The 19,870-nt window shown below is 39.3% G+C and overlaps 1 protein-coding gene across 2 annotated transcripts in view; it reads right to left on the minus strand.

Annotated features, from left to right (window-relative positions):
• LOC135110918 (protein TEX261-like) overlaps window positions 1-19,870 on the minus strand; it is a 290,884-nt gene that overhangs the window by 177,003 nt on the left and 94,011 nt on the right. For both annotated transcript variants that reach the window (XM_064023598.1, XM_064023597.1), the window contains exon 3: window positions 5,304-5,331. The gene's annotated coding sequence lies outside the window, so the exon portion shown is untranslated. The remainder of the gene's footprint in view (window positions 1-5,303; window positions 5,332-19,870) is intronic.

The following is a 19,870-nucleotide window of genomic DNA, read 5'->3' on the forward strand; positions in this document are numbered from 1 at the left end:
CCAGCCTCCACTCCTCTGGATTAGTGTGAGCTTTTTTATCATACATATTCCTGCCGATGCATTGCAAAAGTCTGCAGGGATGATACACTCCGGGCAATGTTTCCAAGACTGGCGATCGAGGTGAGCCACTCGCTGTGTGATATTGCTGGCGGTTCAAATGAAGTTTACTTAATTATGGTAATGATATAGAGCTTGTATCTTTGTTTCCCTTTATAATTCGCATGTTCTTATGAACAAGTTGAAATAGATATTGTGAATGTTTCCGTTTCTAATTTGCATTTTCTTATATCATGTGAACTATTCCGGGTGCATCTCCCCTCCCCGCCATTCTCATCCTGTTCACTGCCTCGCTGCTTGGGCCGGGGCTGCGGTCGGGTTATTGCATCACTCGCTCTCAGCAGAGTGAAGCTGGAGGGGTCGTGAGGAGCTGACTGAGGGTGGCCAAAAGATTATTTCTTTCCCGCTCTATAGCGGCCGCTCCAAGCAGGGGAGCAGGATCTCTTCACTCTGAATAGTCTGAAATTTAATTAGATAAAGTAATAAAAAAAATTATATATATATATATATATATATATATATATATATATATATATATATATATATATATATATATATATATATATATATATATATATATATATATATATATATATATATATATATATATATATATATATAACTTGTAATGAAGAGAATAATCAATTAGTTTTAAGAATAATGATAATATACCACTTTAAACGTTAAGCAAATACTTTCACGCTAAAAAAACTGAACTAAGAGATGCCACATGATCTTGGTGACTATTACATGTCCCAGGGGCGTGAGGAGAGGACACACACGACACCACACAGGGAAGGAACAATTGTTGTGAGACTCACGACGAGGTGTAAGCGACTGAAAGGGAGGATTTCCTATATTATGTCAGTCATGAATCTTGAGCTCTTTTACAGTTTGTTATCTGCTTGCTTTTGTCCTATTTTGCATTAATTTCATGCTGAAAATAGCGCTGATAAGTTTACGGGAACCTATGACAAAACGAAATTATTTTCACATCTCATCCCTTTAAAGATATATTTTTTTTTTTATAGAGGCTGGCTACTTCAAGTGCAGAGGCCTTGCCAACCCCGGCAGTGTGAATATCCTCCAGCACTGCGATGTTTGCAGTTGTGGTTGAGTTAATCTAACCTGGAGAATGAAGACGCTCTGTCTGGCGAGCGAAGGCTTCTTTACTGGCCAGGAAACTTGGTGCCCGTCCCTCAGCACGCCAGCTCCAGCCTCATCCCACTGGCGGTCTATACACTCCGGTTTTTGCCGTTCTGCGAGTATAATATTTATAAATCAATGTAATGAAGACAAGTTCTATTGGCAATCTAAGGCACTAACGGCTCCCGGAAATTGCAGTGTCGCCGCGGTTGAACACAGTAACGGACGGCAGTGTTTGCCTCGCGAGGAGCCTTCCTGCCACCGGGCGCACACCTCAAACCACCGCCATCACCGCCACCACCACCACTACCACCACCACAATGACTCTTTCATGGCGCGGACGGAGCGTCAGGCCACGAGGAGAACGAACACGTAATCTGAAGACTCTTGGAAGGGTTACCGAGGTTACGACCTATTTATAGATTTCCAGGTATTCGCCTCTACAGCGTAAGGAATGATGAGTTAAGGATTATATTACCGCTCTGCGACAAGAAATGAGACACGGTTACTTCCAAGAAATGTTATCTATTCCAAAGATGAAGCCAAATATCTACTTGTATTACCCGAGGAAATAATATCTGAACATGGAGAGGTAGCTAAGGCAAGACGCTGCTCTCACGATTGTATATTTAAACTACAATTACCACAATAACAGTAAACACCACCACCACCACCACCAAAAACACCGCTATCACCACCACTACCACCACAACAACAAACGCAACTACCACCACCACCACAACAAACACCACAACCACCACCATTATCACCACAACAAACACCACAACCACCACCACAGCCACTACCACTACCACCACCAACACTACTACCACCACCACCATCACCACATCCACAATATAAAAACAAGAGGCAGGATTTACCAGCTGGGCGCCGCGCCGCCTCCCTGTGGTGCGGGCGGCCCTTGCAGGGTAAGGTGCAGCTCCTCCGTGGTGGTGTTTACAAGGGGCGGCGTGCAAGGTCGTGCCTCCACAGAAAAATTTCCGATACTTGTGAAAACCATTAAAACTTGGTGCTGTGGTTGTCGTTTTGACCTGAAGCTCGGGTGCGCCTGACGGGCGGTGCCTCTTCCAGCGCCTTCCTCAGGAGTTCCCGGGTCAAGTTCACCGGATGGCGAAATCGAAAAGTCATGTGTAAAGAATGTATGAAAAGCAATTTAACTATTCAAAAGTATTTTACGTTAAAAATTATTCCACGTAATTGTTTGTTTGTGAATGACAATACAAGGCCAGGGTAACTTGGCGACGCTCACACTGTGCGGCGGAAATAGTGGCAAATAAGTCTCCCTCTGTTGGACTCTCGACAGTCTCCATTAAGCTCTGGTGGTAATCCCTGTAAACACTTATTTCTTTCAATTTCTGCAAGCATGTGGTGCACCAAAACTGAAATATACTGAAATATTTCTAGGAACAGTTGGATACCATTACAATAAAATCTATTAAACATGGAAGAGTATACTTGCTGAGTCACATCGGCTCCTCACAGCACCATCTCACCCACGGTCAGTTTATTTATTTATCTTTTTATCTATTATAATTTTTTTTCATTTAGAGCTGAGTACTTGACGGTTGTCCCCTCCTCCCGTTGTGCAACAAGACTTTATTAACTGTCATGCAAACAATATGTGTGTGTGTGTGTGTGTGTGTGTGTGTGTGTGTGTGTGTGTGTGTGTGTGTGTGTGTGTGTGTGTGTGTGTGTGTGTGTCCTTGCTTGCTTGCTTGCTTGCTTGCTTGCTTGCGAGTGATACTTTTACTTGAAACATGAAAAAAATGGAACGAGGGCTAAAATGTTACTATTTAGCTAACGTTACAACATATATATAATAGCAAACATTTAAATTGCCGTATGATTAAATGCTTCAAAATATCTTTACCTGCAGCACAGCCGTGAAGAATGACAAGGGACAACTGACCTCCAACACTCAATATTCAATCAACGTTTCCTTCCGTCCCATTATTAAAATAACAAGGCCCGTCTGATAGCAAGGTTTTCATTTCTAATTTTGTCACACTACTGAAAAAAAAAAAAAAAACACGCACTTGTCCGACCCCCCAAAAAAGTGGCAAGTTAAAAAAAGAAAAAAAAAAGAGAGAGAAAAAAAAAAAGGTTCACTGTAAAAATGGGCATTGTGGGTGGATTTGCCGAAACTCGGCCAGGACTTCCCCACGGTGGCCATTCACCGCCGCCGTAGTGTGATGTTGCCCTCCGACGCCATCTGCAGCCATAGGATCATAATAAGGTGCACCTGTGTTTCCTTCTATGTCCCCCGAGCTCCGAGAATTGGCCACATTTTTCCAAGGAACGTGTGAAAACAAGCCAGGTTAAGCATCCCGAGCACCTACAGATACAACAAATGATGGGCAAAGTCAAATTACGTGTAAGGGAATAAAAATCCTCCCTGTGCCCATAAAGAATCACATTATTTTTTTTTACAATTCCAGCAGAACAAACAGTGCAACAAGATTACCATATAGGTAAAACCTCAAATAATTAATAATTTCTAAATACCATTTTCCATACACAAAAAAAAAAAAAATGATAATGATACATAAAATACCGCTATTACTACTATTACTACTACTACTACTCCTACTACTACAACCAATATTAATAATAATAATAATAATAATAATAATAATAATAATAATAATAATAATAATAATAATAATAATAATACAAACTAAGCTATAATATAAACAACACATTTTTCATACGTTTAAGCTGAAAATAATTGATGATTTTTGTCATCATTGGTAAAACTAAAATATAATACAGGTAAATAAAAACCATATTTTCACACATTTAGGTATGACTGATTAGTTTTTAAGCCTATGTGTGCATATGTTTTTAGTAACTTGAGGCTCGCTGTACAAGTTCCTTTTGGTCCTCTGCCTGATCTTGGGTATACAAACTCTTGCATCTGTAAACAGTTTGATATCAACCCGCTGAGGTCACAAGGTCTGTGCGATCCAAGCGTGGGTGTAACTGGTTTTTAGGCATTCAGGGTGGGTGACATGCGCAAGAAACGAGACACAGGACACACTGGCTTAGGAAGACAGATGTCCTGCCGTAATACATGCACCTATTAATCCTTCCAGTAAATCTTGACTCGTAACCTCAGACAAACGAGCCTCTCAGCAGGGCTAAGATTAACGAGCACTTGAGCCAAATTTTGCTGGCATAACTTCCTGCTCCCGCCCCTGCTAATGCCTCCATATGTTTGTTCAGAGGGAAAGTGGCGCTTTATTTCTTTTGCTCGCACTGTCGACACACCAATAAAAGTCAATAGTATTCCTTTTATGAATGCAGCTTTGAATTTGGTATGGTGAGCTAAACAAACTGTAACTTGTATGTTTCAGTACATAGATGCATTGTGTACATGTGCCTCCAGGATAATGATTACCTTTTCCCCGCAAAAAAAATCCAGCGTGCGTTCGTTGGGCTCACAGGTTAGTCACGATGTAATTTGTGAAGGTGGAGGAGATATTGTGTTCACTGTCATGTCTCGTTTTCAATGTTACGTTTTTTTCTCTCAGGTGCTTGACTCGACAAGGTGAGACTTGAAGGATAATGGAAGGTGTTACTCTTCATCATTCCATAATAGAAGCCAGGAATTTGTAACACGTGACGGCAGTTACCGTGAACATCAGCAGGTATAAACGTTGGGTTCTACTGTAATGTCTTCTTACATTTGAACTAATCTGGTCACGAAACTTGAATTCGGATCCTAAGATGAGACAAGCAATGAAGTGCAGAGCGAATATTACTTTGTATTCGCCTTCTCACTGCTCATAAATAGACGATCATGATAATGTTCAATGAAGATAAGTGTCATGTTTATTTATAAGGCGAGTTGAGTGGATGTCATCAGCCTTGCCTATTCACTTGCCACAACCTCGAGACAGACTTGACCACCAACACTTTCTTACGGATCGATAGATAAAAGACTTAGTGAATGTTTTATAACGTTTTCATTCCCAGCATCTCATGAAAAGAAAACATCCACTGTAAGTGTTACATGTGTTACAAAAGTAATATGATAAATCAAGAATAGTCTTTAAGGTTCAGATTTTTCAACTCACCAACAGAGCTCCGTTGCTTCTCCATCACCTGGAAAAAAAAGAAAAAAAAAAAGGCAGAGTTATTACAAGTATGGTGATAAAAAGATCGATGTTGTATGATATGATATATTCAATAAATCATGAAAAAACAGAGGGACATCAGTAAGAAAGAATAAATGTTCTTGCAGAGAAAAATGCATGTTCCAGGCGACTACAACTAGATTATTTCAACGAAAGTTAAAAAAAAAAAAAAAAAAAAAAAAAAAAAATATATATATATATATATATATATATATATATATATATATATATATATATATATATATATATATATATATATATATATATATATATATATATATATATATATATATATATATATATATATATATATACAGGGTGTCCCATAAGTTTCTATACATAGGAAAAATTATAAGAAATTATAGAATTATAGAAAAAAACATTTTTATTTATATAATATGCTCTACATGACTGCCTTTGTGTTGAAAACACATTTTAATACGTGTCCTCCACTGCTGAAGAACACGTTCAAACACATCTGGATTTATGCTTGTAATGGCGTTCGTGATACCATATGTATGGGAACTTATGAGAAACCCTATATATATATATATATATATATATATATATATATATATATATATATATATATATATATATATATATATATATATATATATATATATATATATATATATTCATAATAAAATAAAATAAAATAAAATATGAGACATCGACAGGAAGTGTCTCTGATTAAGGCACAAATATGCTGTCGGTGAGGACATGAAAACCTGAAAAGCTTCTTGCCACAATTATAAATTACACAGGTGTACTTGGCCATCAAAAGAAAAAAAAAAAAAAAAGAAGGCAAGGCAAGAAGGGTTTCACCTCGGGGGCTGGACCAGTACAGATACAGTATGGTGTTCGACATGGGACGTACATGATTTACTGTCAACTCGCTGTCCGATCCCCTCAAAATATAACAATTTTTATTTTTTTTACGACGGGGAGCTTGACATACGACAAACTTGTCACTAGGGCGAGTACAAAATCTATGTATTTTTTTGTGACCACTGGTATATTAGCTAATGGTAAACACTATGCCATGCATTGTAGTGTAAAAACCATTGTTTATACATGTTTTACTGAACATTTAAGTTATTTTTTTATTGTAAAGATTTTCCAGAATAAAGTTTTGCCATCCGACCGTTTTTTTTTTACTTTTGATGGCCAAGTACACCAGTGTAATTTATAATTGTGGCAAGAAGCTTTATGGAGGCACACAACGCCACTATGCAGCATGCAGGCATAGTGTGGAGGAGTAGGATGATTCTCTACACGATCATCGGAATATAGCAGTGTCAGGGTGTCATGGGTTCGATATCACTTCATTCCACGCACTCAAACCAGTGAGCGTATTAGTGGTGGATCATAAACTAGCATACTACAAATTTGAAGTTATAGTATAGTAATGAATGAATAAATGAATATATCGGTACGTGTGAATTAACACACACACACACACACACACACACACACACACACTTCTTTGTATTCCTTTCATGCAAATTATAACTACAAGCCTCATACACTTTAGCGGGTGACCCAATACTGCACAACCATGATGTACGCTGAATTCGCAGCCAGACAAGAGTAGCCAACACTCGAATGACACACTATGTCTTATGATAAGTGTTGTAGAGATGAAGGGATAAGAACGAATTTAAGATGAAGAAATAAAAACAGCAAATGTGCAGCGCTGCAGAGGTAAACAAAGAGATTGAGGGGAAGAGTGCAAACACATGGGAAAGACAAACATGTACCCAGTCTTTTTCACAAGCAAGGTAGAAACAAACAAAACATTACACGGTAATACATTAATACATGAATTACTGAAGAAAAAAAATCACACATTGTCTTAATCTTCAGGGAGAAAAGGAAAAGAGAAGAATAAAACAGGACGGAATCTACACTCTTATACAAAACAATAGCCACAATTTTTGAGATGTGAATAAAACGTTCATGAAATAATAACTGAAATGATAGTGTTTCTTGCTTACTTACAGGAAATTTATAATAAATCCAGAATAAAAACTTAACGTATTCAAACAGAAATTTTGTGAAAATATTTAGACATCCTTATACTTCTCGAAGATAGTTACTGATGACACGTGAATCAGGAAACACGGTGCAGCAAATGGCTGGGGATCTGCACATATGATTTTGAAAATTATCCAGAAAATAATATTAAATCATTACTGGATAACCGAAGGTCAGGAAATAACAACAAGGATGTTGACAATGAAGAAGAAAGAAATATGTTATGTTCTTATAAATGAAAGTCAGTACAAAACACAAGTGTATTCATTGTTAGACTATCTTCCCAAACTCCTTCCTCACGTATTGTGTGCCAATACAAAGATCTTTTGATGCTTGCGTGCAGCATAGTGTCAACACGCGCAGCTGCCCTCAACTGATGTAGAGGTATTGTTTTTTTCTGACAAAAACTGAAAAAAAAGAAAATAAATAGTAAGAAATGCATGTATATTCTCCAAAATATTCATAGTATTATGTTACTACTGACTACACGGCCATATAATTCATAGCCCAAATTTTAATAATTTAATAACCTTAGCTGTTTTTATCTAAATATTACTGAAAACGCTCCAGGAGGATGCTGCGTCAAGCGGGTAAAGAAGCAGTCAACAGTGTTATGGTGCCTGGCTGGGAGGCCTGTCGCTGCTGTGTACCCTGCGTAACATCCATCAATCAAGAACAAAGGCAGGAAGGGGAGGACATAATATCTTGAAACAAAATATGTGATAAAATAGGAACTTCGTTATTTGAAGACATTATTTGTGGATTATTCTAATTTTAACTTTTACAGAAAATTTGGAGGTTTGGAAAAGTTTGCAAACATAAAAAAAAAGAAGCCTTTAAAATCGAAGAATAAACAGAAATTTAGGAAGAACATAAGAACATAAAATAAAAATAAGAATAAAAATAAAATAAAATAAGGGAAGTTGCAAGAAGCCATCAGGACTACACGTGGTAGTCCCTGCATGGAATTTACCTACCTATTTCCACCTGTCATTCCCATCCATGAATTTGTCTAATCTTCTTTTAGAGCTTCCTAATGACACCACTCACAACCTGCTTAATGAGTCTGTTCCATTCATCTACCACTCTATTTAAAACCAATTCTTTTCTATCTCTTTCTTAAATCTATTTTTTTTTTCAAGCTTGAACCGGTTATTTCTAGTTCTATTTTGATTAATGGTCCTGAGAATTTTGCTTACGCCCCTTTGCTATAACCCCTATATCACTTAAAAACTTCTATCAGGTCCTCTCTTAACCTGTCTCTCTAAGGAATGTAAATTTAATAGTATCATTTTCGTTTCATAAGGAATAACTTTCGTCCTCTGTATCATTTTAGTCACTCTCCTTTGTAAGTAGAAATAAAGATTTCTTTGAGACCAAGCACACTGAAGATTTAGAGGAGTAACAAGTACGTAATAAGGCATTGGAGTGGTGAAGTTTGATCACACTATCAGGGGAACCTCTGACCTCTGTACTGCGCTCCACCGCCACTACGTCAAGACAGGCCATGCGTTTCAGTTAATAATAACATTAATTACAAGTGACTCTTGTGGGCGAGCGCAGGATGGCTTGCTGCGTAGGAATAATTGTGATGTACGAGGACTGTGTCCCCGAGGAGAGGTGAGATAATGCACAAATTTCCCCCAAGCCTCCAGTCAGTGTGAGGGTGGGAAATGATGGCCGGATACGCTTCCGAGATCGGAATAATTTATGTAATTATATTCTCGGCATGTCCATTATTTCATCATAAATAATAAAATGTGATATAATGAACGTTTCGCTTGAAAGACTGTCAAAAGTTTTTAACTCACATGACAGGGAGTTAGTTGATGTGGGTTTACTTCTTGTACTCGTATATTAAATATCTATATTCATGAATTTCATGTTTGGTATTCAAATGTATTATAAATTCTCATGAGAATGGGTTGCATTATGCCTTACGTGTTAAAGATCACAGCACAATGTTTATATGTTTTTGACAATGGTTCTGGAAAAGGCTGCCTAAGATCACTATTAGTAATCATGAGAGGTTGACGAGGCTGACGACCTGGTGAATCACAGCACCAACACCTCTAGCGTTTGTATTCACTTAAGGGGTAGTAAAAATATTGAGGTTACTACCCTCATAGCTACATGAAAAGTAAAAAAAAAAAAGACTGCAAAACAGGAATGTAGAGGATGCTTAGAAAACGAACACAAACTTCGTGTGGATGGATTGCAGAGCTTTTGCAAAGGAAATCCTCCTTTACCTGATGATGGTGATACTTGTGCTGGTAATACGAGTATGAATAAAAACAAAACGTTCTTAATAACTAATCTTAAATAACAGTAAAAGAAAAAAAAAACGAACCAATGGCAGTCGCAGAAGAAGAAGAAGAAGAAGAAGAAGAAGAAGAAGAAGAAGAAATGTATCGATGGTAAAAATGAAACAGTCCTCCAGAAAACGTGTGCTTTAAGAAAACAATGGCATGCGTAGAGAGGATGTAGGACCGCGCCGTTTCTGCTCCATGGTCAGTGTAGTCTCCCTCTGCCCGCGTCATTTATGTGGGTCGCTCACTGGCCAACAATGGAATGACAATGGAAGATAGATAAGGTCGGTGAAGCGCTAGAGAGAGAGAGAGAGAGAGAGAGAGAGAGAGAGAGAGAGCTGGCAGAAGAAAAGAAGGAAGTGATGAGAAATTAGAGAAAGTTAAAGACTTCCTATGAAGAAGAGCTAGCAGCCTTGTGTTACTGTGCCGTCTTCAATGTAGCACAAAGCGTGATGGCGGGGAGGTAAAAGTTGTGGGGTTCTGGTTTCTCGTAACAGTTCTCGACAAAAAGAGGAGAGAATCAATCCTCCCGCAAGTATGAAATTAAGTGCAGGTTCTTCAGTAATAATATACCTTAAAAAAAAAAAAAATCTAGAAAAAAAAAACATGCACCATCTTACTTTCATACATCTATATAAAAACACCAATACACAATGAGAAGATTGTTTCTAGAAAGCATAAACAAATAAACACGTACATGCAAATGAAACACAACAAAGAATAATATGTACGAAGAGACGAGCAGCTCTGTAAGTGCTTCTGATAAACACAGCCTTGTGTATGGTGACAAATAGAATGGTTTATGACGTATAGGGCACGTCTGTAAAGGCAGCCAATGTAATTTACTACTGTTTGGCTGAGAGCGCTGAGCAAAGCACTATGAGAAGATCTGGGAATAAGGGAAGGAAGAGTGAGGGTGGGTGAAGATAACCCAGAAAATGTATGTGAAACTAAACTGAGGTATTAGGTTCAATGGAGGTTACTTGTGAAGGGGGAAGACAGAGGAAGGGGAATGTGAGGGAAATAAGTGAAAGGTGAGTGAGAGAATTTCTAGCATGATGGATGGAGTGTGTATATGTAAGTGTTTTAGTGTGAACTCGTGGCAACAAGAGGGAAGGGAGGGAGGAAAGAGAGGAGAGGAAGAAGGGAGAGAAGGATGAGAGGATAAGAGGAATGAAAGGAGGTAGGTAGCAAGGATCGAAGATAGGGAGGAAAGAAGGGAGGGAGGGAGGAAAGGAAAAAAAAGAAAGAAAATAAGAAAGCCAAAAAAGAAAAGAAGAGGTAAAAAGGGTAAGAAAGAAAAGACAGTAAGAAAGTAAAGTAGGAAGAAAAATAAGACAGACACGGGGAAGACGAAAGGGAGGAAGGAAGGAAGAGCAGGAAGGAAAATGAAACGATAAATAGACTGATTCCATTGCTGCCCCTTGGAGCTGATAGACTGTACTATGTAATGAACATCCTTAAGTCGCGGTGCCTTTCCAACCCTGTCTTGATGGCACAACACAAAGCTACCACGCTCAATTGAAAAAAAAAAAAAAATTGCTGCGTTAAGTGTTAAAAGATGTTGAGGAACCCGGGAGTGGCAATTTTAAAAGCCAGATTTCTCACTGCAATCTTTCTCTTTCTTCCTGGACAGCAAAGTTGATCAGCCTCGAATAAAGAAAAAGTTTACTTACAGTACGAGATCACACGATAAAATGAGGGTTGGTACTTCAGAAGAAACTGTTACTAATTGTTACTGATTACCTCCAGGAGAGGTTTTCTAAATGCATCCAATCAAGTAACCAGTCAGTTAGCCAAACAAGTAAGCAAATAGACAGGTAGTTTTCCTTTCGCGTGTTGCCTCCTGGTATTGTGAGCAGGGGGAATCCAGTAAACGAAAGATTACTGATACACGACATTACAACAAAGCAAGACTATCAACTCACTGTGCGTTTACATGCGTCGCCTCTTTCTGAATGAGCACTGTGAACTGTCGGTAGCGTGAATATGATAGTGATGATGACGAATGCTAGCAGGAACAATATTTTTACTACTACTACTACTATTACAACAACAACAACAACAACAACAACAACAACAACAACAACAACAACAACAACAACAACAACAACAACAACAACAACAACAACAACAACAACAACAACAACAACAACAACAACAACAACAACAACAACAACAACAACAACAACAACAACAACAACAACAACAACAACAACAACAACAACAACAACAACAACAACAACAACAACAACAACAACAACAACAACAACAACAACAACAACAACAACAACAACAACAACAACAACAACAACAACAACAACAACAACAACAACTACTACTACTACTACTACTACTACTACTACTACTACTACTACTACTACTACTACTACTACTACTACTACTACTACTACTACTACTACTACTACTACTACCTACAGCTAGAATACTGATACAACAAGCAATAGGAGGAGAGCAATACACTTTGCAATAGTGCGCATTATTCTCAAAGTGTCATGAAGACTTGAAAACTTCGTAAAAAAAAGAGAACACAAAGGGAAGCGTAGAAGTATATCATAAATTTTACACACCCAAGTTATGGAGGTGCCCTCATTCTTCTGTAGTAAAAAGCCTGCCTGGTGTAAATGACGAAAAAAAAACAAAAAAAAAACAGGAAGTTCCTAACTTTACCAGAAATGGGGATGCACGAGAGCAGATAATTAGTGAACTCCTGCATTAAAGAGACGAGGAAAATATGCCAGCAAGTTGAGTGGCAAGTGAAGGAAGTGCAGGACGAGCAGGGTAAAGTGAAGGCCGAGCAGGTTAGGAGAGCAATACTAAAAAAGATAATGTTAACAAAGCGAGGCAGGTAATTCTACATCGGCGGAAGTACTGAAAAGCTGATTACAAGACAGCAAGACGCGCAGTAGGCACCTGCCGAAACGATAATTACTCCCAGTGAGGTCGAAAGCACTGTTCAGGGGGTGCTGTGAACTTATCATTAAACCCAGCTGTGACCTCACTGAACGTTTCCCTTTGTGTCTCACAACACAAGGGGGCAGTCACAGCCTGCCCTCTAAAGACGACTCTCTTCCTCCAAACAAAACTATAAGCAGCTAATAACACACACACCCTTCACTCAAAAATTTTTAAAATCATAATGGCGACTCCTATACCAGCCTCGGAGTCCCCATCTGGGGAGGGGACCATAAATGTCCCCAGGTCGGACTGCCTTTCTGTCGACGACCCTAAATGTCTTGACACCGCCCTCAACTTTTTCTTCATTAGCTTCTGTAACATTCGCGGTCTAAGATCTAATTTTCAATCTGTAGAACACCACCTCTCCTCTTTTAAACCTCATCTTCTTTTCCTCACTGAAATTCAGGTGTCTGAGGCAACTGACAGTAGCCTCTTTTCTGTTCCCTCCTACTTTCTCTATCCTCATTTTCGATCCACAGCTGGATGCTGCGTTTATGTGCGCAGTGACTTAACGTGCTCTCGTGCCCACGCTCTTGAATCTTCCGAGTTTTCCACCATCTGGCTACGGCTACAGAGTCACTCTCAAACTAAATTTATCTGTGTTGTATACCTCTCACCTAACTCCTCTGACTATAAGAAATTCTTTGATTACTTAACTTCCAAAGTGGAGCACATTCTGACCCTCTTCCCTTTTGCAGAGATCTCCATTCTTGGAGACTTCAATGTTCACCACTAACTTTGGCTTTCCTCTCCCTTCATTGACCATCCTGGTGAACTTTGCTATTCTCCACGACCTAGAGCAATTGGTGCAACACCCTGCTCGTATTCCTGACCGTCTTGGAGATACGCCCAACATTCTTGACCTTTTTCTGACCTCTAATACTTCTGCTTATGCTGTCACCCTCTTTTCCCAATTGGGCTCCTCCGATCACAATCTCATATCTGCATCTTGTCCTATCGCTCCAATCCCTCCTCAGGATCTCCCTAATCGAAGGTGCCTCTGGCGTTTTGCCTCTGCTAGTTGGGGGGACCTGAGGAGGTATTTTGTTGATTTTCCTTGGAATGACTACTGCTTCCGTGTCAGAGACCCGTCTTTGTGTGCTGAGCGCATAACAGAGGTGATAGTGTCTGGTATGGAGGCGTACATTCCTCACTCATTTTCTCGTCCTAAACCTTCTAAACCTTGGTTTAACACAGCTTGTTCTCGTGCTATGCATGATAGAGAGGTGGCCCACAAAAGGTACTTAAGCCTTCCATCACCAGAATCTCATGCACTTTATATTTCTGCCCGGAACCATGCCAACTAGCCAAAAACTCTTTCATTAACAAAAAGTGTCAAAACCTTTCAAGATCTAACTCCCCTCGTGACTTCTGGCATCTAGCCAAAAATATCTCCAATAACTTTGCTTCTTCTTCTTTCCCTCCTCTGTTTCAACCAGATGGCACCACTGCTATCACATCTATTTCTAAAGCAGAACTCTTCGCTCAAACCTTTGCAAAAAACTCTACCTTGGATGATTCTAGGCTTGTTCCTCCCTCTCCTCCACCCTCTGACTACTTCATGCCACGTATTAAAATTCTTCGCAATGATGTTTTCCATGCCCTCACTGGCCTAAACCCTCGAAAGGCTTATGGACCTGATGGGGTCCCTCCTATTGTTCTCCGAAACTGTGCCTCCGTGCTTGCACCTTGCCTAGTCAAACTCTTTCAGCTGTCTGTCAACATCTACCTTTCCTTCTTGCTGGAAGTTTGCCTACATTCAACCTGTTCCTAAAAAGGGTGACCGTTCTAATCCCTCAAACTACCGTCCTATTGCTTTAATTTCCTGCCTATCTAAAGTTTTTGGATCTATCCTCAACAGGAAGATTCTTAAACATCTATCACTTCACAACCTTCTATCTGATCGCCAGTATGGGTTCCGTCAAGGCCGCTCTACTGGTGATCTTCTGGCTTTCCTTACTGAGTCTTGGTCATCCTCTTTTAGAGATTTTGGTGAAACTTTGGCTGTTGCCTTGGACAAATCAAAAGCTTTTGATAGAGTCTGGCACAAACCTTTGATTTCCAAACTACCCTCCTACAGCATCTATCCTTCTCTCTGTAACTTCACCTCAAGTTTCCTTTCTGACCGTTCTATTGCTGCTGTGGTAGACGGTCACTGTTCTTCTCCTAAATCTATTAACAGTGGTGTTCCTCAGGGTTCTGTCCTGTCACCCACTCTCTTCTTATTATCCATCAATGATCTTCTAAACCAAACTTCTTGTCCTATCCACTCCTACGCTGATGATACCACCCTGCACTTTTCCACGTCTTTTCATAGACGTCCAACCCTTCAGGAGGTAAACATTTCACGCAGGGAAGCCACAGAACGCTTGACTTCTGATCTTTCTAAAATTTCTGATTGGGGCAGAGCAAACTTGGTATTGTTCAATGCCTCAAAAACTCAATTTCTTCATCTATCAACTCGACACAACCTTCCAGACAACTATCCCCTCTTCTTCAATGACACTCAACTGTCCCCCTCTTCTACACTGAACATCCTCGGTCTGTCCTTTACTTATAATCTGAACTGGAAACTTCACATCTCATCTCTAGGTAAAACAGCTTCTATGAAGTTATTCTGAGACGTCTCCACCAGCTTTTCTCACCCCTCCAACTGCTAACTCTGTACAAGGGCCTTATCCGTCCATGTATAGAGTATGCTTCACGTGTCTAGGAGATTCCACTCATACTGCTCTTCTAGACAGGGTGGAATCAAAAGCTTTTCGTCTCATCAACTCCTCTCCTCTGACTGACTGTCTTCAGCCTCTCTCTCACCACCGCAATGTTGCATCTCTAGCTGTCTTCTACCACTATTTTCATGCCAACTGCTCTTCTGATCTTGCTAACTGCATGCCTCCCCTCCTAACGCGGCCTCGCTGCACAAGACTTTCTTCTTTCTCTCACCCCTATTCTGTCCACCTCTCTAACGCAAGAGTTAACCAGTACTCTCGATCATTCATCCCTTTCTCTGGTAAACTCTGGAACCCCCTGCCTGCTTCTGTATTTCCACCTTCCTATGACTTGAATTCCTTCAAGAGGGAGGTTTCAAGACACTTATTCATCAATTTTTGACCACTGCTTTGACCCTTTTATGGGACTGGCATTTCAGTGGGCATTTTTTTATTGGATTTTTGTTGCCCTTGGCCAGTGTCCTTCCTACATAAAAAAAAAAAAATACTACAGCGGCGTGAACCGAGGTGACGAGACAAAGGGATTTTGACTTCCTTCTGAAATTGACGCAGATTCGTTCAAGGAGAGTGTCGACGCAATGGCGGTGTGCCATTAATTAAACTGGTTATGACCAGATACACCTTTGAAATATAAATGTAATGAGATAAAACAAAAGTTTATTGAATAATTTTAACACAAAATTATCAAACGGTTTCCTGGGAATGACACAGTGATGAGTTAGCAATTCGTCACTCAACAATTTCACATTTCAGCGTTATTCAGGCTCGCAAACGTACTGTATTTCATTAAGACTTGAAATAGATTTGTATAATTACACTGGAATAATACCAGAACACGTGCAACTGGGATAGTCTCAAATTATGTCAAAAAGAGACTCCGTGTATGTACATTTATTGGAAACGCATCTGTACTGGCACCGCTGTTCTTGTGCACATTAAGGTTGACGAGAGCTGCACACGTTTGGGAGCACGTACAATTATGGTCAGAAGAAGAAGAAGAAGTGAGTACCTGGTGTACTCACTCCTACTCTGTTTCCTGCTTTCCCCTCGACCTTATGTCCTCTGTTCTGCTGACGGTCTCCTTACAAACTTGACAACTGACAGCACGCACAAAAACACACACACACACACACACACACACACACACACACACACACACATACACACACACACACACACACACACACACACACACACAGTGAAATTGAGTGTGCAGAAGGGCAGGAGATCACATGAATTGTGCAGATGACTACCGGTGATGCCGCAAACGAGGTTTCCCTTATAATGACGTGGAAACTCTAAACTGGCAAACGAAAAATAAATAAGGACAGAGGAATGTGTCACGTGCTCATTACCTTCAAGCTCCAGGATTAACATTGCAGCCAGGGATGGAGAGAGGGCGCTGCCTCATCTAAAATATATCATGCTGGTCTTATGCATTACATGAGCTGGAGTGAACAAAATTCTGTCGTGTGTGAATAAACCATTAAATTACCATCAACATTTCATAGTAAAACATTAGACAAGGTATCGCGAACTTGTTCAAAACAGGCTATACACTGTAATAAGGTTAGGTACAGACATTTAGATACTCATGTGAGAAAATATTAGTTTATTCAAGTAGGTCATGCATGTATTTTTAAAGTTTCATGCATTAACACTACACGTACAAAAAGGAACTCACTCTCCTCTTCTAAATTTACTCTATTCTCTAATTTATCCTCCAATTTTGGAAGACTTTTCTTTTGGGACTGGCAACTGAGTGAACCTTTTTCTCTTCATTTTGGTCTTTTGTTGCCTTGGACAATGCCCTTCTCACATGAAAAAAAAATAAAAATAAAAAAAAAAATAAATAAATAAAAATAAATAAATAAGTAAAAATAAAGACTGCCATTTACATCTCGAGTCATTTTAAATCTTTGAACGTTCCGCGAAAAGTGAATGTCGTAGGGGGGAATTTAACTCTCCTCCCAGAGAGCTCCACTCACCAAGACAGATGGATGTCCAGTCACTCGTAACGCTATCTCTTCAATATATTACGAGGAGGAGGAGAAGAAGAAGAAGAAGCAGCAGCAGCCATGGTCGTAATATTCTGTTCACAGCAGAGGTAGTAGCAGTTGTTGTTGTTGTAACAACAGTAAGAGCAGTAGTAGCAGTGGTAGTAGACTTGTGGCAGTAGTAATTGCGTAAACACCCTCCCCCGTCTCTCTCTCTCTCTCTCTCTCTCTCTCTCTCTCTCTCTCTCGTGTGTGTGTGTGTGTGTGTGTGTGTGTGTGTGTGTGTGTGTGTGTGTGTGTGTGTGTGTGTGTGTGTTACATAGTTACATAGAGTTACACAAATACACAGGACACAACAGATCTTCTGGTCCTCAAGAGGTGACCTCAACCGGGACTACTAAGGTGATAATAGAAGAAAAGGACAATAAAGCAGAAGGCTCTCTCCCACCCTCTACTTCCCCCGGCATAAACCGTATGGGAAACATGATGAAAATAAATACCTTACGGAGTTGGAGAACTAAGAACCGAAAGGAAATTTTAAAGGAAAGCATGAAAATAAATGAAATTAGGTGCCCTCATTTCCTGGAGGCATGAAATTAATCTCTAACATGCGCTGTTAACCAAGGAATTTGGGCAAAATATTTATCAAAACGGCATTTAAACGTGTATGCTGTGTTGCAGTCTACCACGTCTAGAGGAAGCCCATTCCATAGATTAACGCCACGATGGAAGAAATAAATTTTTAGATTCAGGAGAGTTGAAGGATATCCCAACAATTTTGCAACCATTTCTTCGAGTGTAATTTGAAAAGTCTATCGTGAAATACTTACTGCAGTCAGGGTTTGAAAAAAAAAAAAAAAAACCTAAAACACTGTTTTTTGTCGGATTGTTTTCGTTATTTTTAAAATTTATTTTTTTTGTATATTCCTCATATTTATATGTAAATCAGTTTAAATAAGCAATTAAAAAATAATCTAGAGTGAAACAAAAGGTTTGAAGTGTTTTTTTTTGTTTTCATGTAGGAGAGGACTAGACTAAAGCAACAAAAATATAATTAAAAAAGAAAAGGCCCACTGAGGTGTCGGTCCCCAAGAAGAGTCAAAAGAGGTAGTCAGAAATTACAGGGTAAGAGTCTTGAAACCTCCCTTTTGCAAGAATTCAAATCATAGGAAGGTGGAAATACAAAAAAAAAACAGACAGGGAGTTCCACAGTTTAAGAGAAAGGGATGAATGATTGAGAATACTAGTTAACTCTTGCATTAGAGGTGGACAGAATAGGGATGAGAGAAAGAAGAAAATCTTGTGCAGCGAGGCCGCAGTCAGCAAGATCAGAAGAGCAGTTGGCATGAAAAGAGCGATAGAAGATAGCAAGAGATGCAACATTACGGCAATGAGAGAGGCTGAAGACAATCAGTTAGAAAAGAGGAGTTGATAAGACGAAAAGCTTTTGATTCCACCCTGTCTAAAAGAGCGGTATGAGTGGAACCCTCCATACATGTGAAACATAACTCCGTACATGGACGGATAAGGGCCCTGTACAAAGTTAGCAACTGGGAGGGAGGAGAGGGAGAGAAAAATTGGCGTCTCAGAACACCTAACTTCATAGAAGCTGTTTTAGTTAGAGATGAGATGTGAAGTTTCCACTTTAGATTATAAGTAACAGACAGACCAAGGATGTTCAGTGTAGAACAACTGAACAATACCAAGTTTGCTCTGCCCCAATCAGAAATTTTGGAGACATCAGAAGCCAGGCGTTCTGTGGCTTTCCTGCGAAAACTGTTCACTTCCTGAAGGGGTGGGTTTTTACGAAGAGACATGGGAAAGTGCAAGGTGGTATCATCAGCGTAGTAGTGGAATCGGACAAAAAGTTTGGTTTAGAAGATCATTGATGAATAATAAGAAGAGAGTAGCTGATAGAAGAAAACCCTGAGGAACACCACTGTTAACAGATTTAGTAGAAGAACAGTGAGCGTCTACCACATCAACAATAGAACGGTTAGAAAGGAAACTTTCTAACCGAAAAAGAAAAGTTTGAGCGAAGAGCTGAGCTTTAGAAATAGATGAGATGGCAGTGGTGCCATCAGGTTGAAACAAAGGAGGGAAAGATGAAGAGGCAAAGTTATTGGAGATGTTTTTGGCTAAGTGCCAGAAGTCATGAGGGGAGTTAGATCTTGAAAGATTTTAACACTTTCTATTAGTGAAGAACACACACTTGTTTAGATCATAGTGATACAGGTTGATCCGGTTGGACAAAGCCTGTGTTAACTTGTACTATACAGGAAATGAATGGGTCAGACCTGATTACTTTCACATTTTTTATGTATATGTACATATATTGACATATCAATATGGTATAGAACAAAATTTTAATATATATATATATATATATATATATATATATATATATATATATATATATATATATATATATATATATATATATATATATATAT

The sequence above is a fragment of the Scylla paramamosain genome, chromosome 21 (genome assembly GCF_035594125.1).
Source record: "Scylla paramamosain isolate STU-SP2022 chromosome 21, ASM3559412v1, whole genome shotgun sequence".
Taxonomy (NCBI): Eukaryota; Metazoa; Arthropoda; class Malacostraca; order Decapoda; family Portunidae; genus Scylla; species Scylla paramamosain.